Source organism: Olea europaea, unplaced genomic scaffold, assembly GCF_002742605.1.
Source record: "Olea europaea var. sylvestris unplaced genomic scaffold, O_europaea_v1 scaffold978, whole genome shotgun sequence".
In the NCBI taxonomy this organism is placed as follows: Eukaryota; Viridiplantae; Streptophyta; class Magnoliopsida; order Lamiales; family Oleaceae; genus Olea; species Olea europaea.
Window position 1 is genome coordinate 41,600 of NW_019268287.1, and position 1,830 is coordinate 43,429.

A 1,830-nucleotide genomic window follows, 5' to 3' on the forward strand; every position below is an offset into this window, starting at 1 on the left:
GTGTGCCCCCCCCCCCCCCCCCCAACAACACCTTTCACCCTCTGCTTGGTTGGGGATGATGGAAGTATCCAAAGACCTTCGTTTCTTCAATTGAAGTCTACAGTGACTTTCAAGTAATTTACAAAATCAAAATCCATTTTGAAAACTATTTTCAACATACACAGTATGACAAAAAATGCATAGCTAGTAACTACAATTATTAAACTTACCATATGAAAATAACAAATTAGCAATACCAAAACTTGGGTATTAAAGCAAAATAATTAGTGTCATCCTATTTCCTTCATTTCTTTTTTACATGACAACTCATGAACTTGAAATCCTACAACCTTAGAGTGCAATCTTACATAACCCCATATATCACATAATTATCCCTCCATCCACTATAATCACTAATTTCCATTAAAAAATCAATATTCATAAGCGGAGATCTTCTTCTTGGTGAGGTGGACCTCAAAATGGTGATCGTACTGATTATCTACAAAGTGGATGGGCACTTTTGATTGGCGCTTGGATTATCCCAAATCATTGATGTTTGAAGGCTTAATAAAGAAAACACCCTTAAAGATCAAAGAAGTTTCTAGAACTAAATCTCCTACAGATTGTTAGCTTTGGATCTCTATATAGATTATTACTATCGTGAGGGAGGAGAAACGAAGGTGAGGCAGACTAAAAGTTCAAGGGTTCGCTTTGCATTCGTTTGTATTGGAGAAGAAAGAGAAATAGAGTCAGTGGTTGCAAGAAAGCAAAGCAATAAATTGTAGTTGAAAGATAATTTGACACAGTAACTAAACAAGTTTGTGAATAGTATCGAACCAGTTTCAGTTTGAAATGAAGGGTGCACATATCAACGGTGCTTGGCCTATCCACTCTTTTAAGGTAGTAGTGATATGTGTAAGCTCAGTGTGTTGGGTTGGGTTGCCTTATTTGCCCAAGATTTTAGCATTTAATGCATTTATTCACATTAGTACATTTTGTAATAAGTAGAATAGGTTATGTGTAAAAATTTTATTGGCCAACACAATTTTTAATTGTAATTGTCTTTAGGGTGAAGTTAGAAATTGTTAACAAGGATGTTTTGTTCTAAATTATTGCAAAATGGACATTTTTGCAAATGACCATATGAAAGTGGACATTTATTGCAATTTCTTCAAATTCACATAAACTCAAAATTTTTCTCCACTGTTTAACCCATATTCTTTAAAAAAATTACTATTTTCTATTTGTCATCTCTTAAAACCAACTCTTTTTTTCTAAAACTTATTTTCAAGGATAGTATATTCTAATTAATATGCATATTTACAATTGTGAATATCATCTTATGTTACTGAACTTTAAGAAAAAATTCAATTAGTATAATTTGTCGCATTTGGAACATTGAACTTCAATTTGTTTTCTAACATTAACATTACGTTACATTACGTCCTTTCTCATCCAAAAATTGATAGGATTTACTTAATCGACAATTATACCACAATCGATATTCCACATAATCGAATGTGGCCCCCTTGAAATGAAATGAAAAAGCAAGAATTGTGATAATGTCTTTAAATTAAAAAAAAAAATGTAAATGCATTTTTATGATTTTAAAACTTCTATAGTACGACGTAAGAAAAACATATCTGGTGAAATTTTGCAAGCGTACAAAATCATTGAGAAGTAATAGTTTGTTGGGTTTTGATGCCTAATGAATCCGGAGCTATGATGTAACCGTCGGATTGAATTTCATCAATAATGGTTAACGAGTGAAATTGTTCCCAACAACCACAAAGGCTCCACCCGAAAACAATATGAACCGTTGAAAGTAGCTTAAGAAATTAATACTACTCA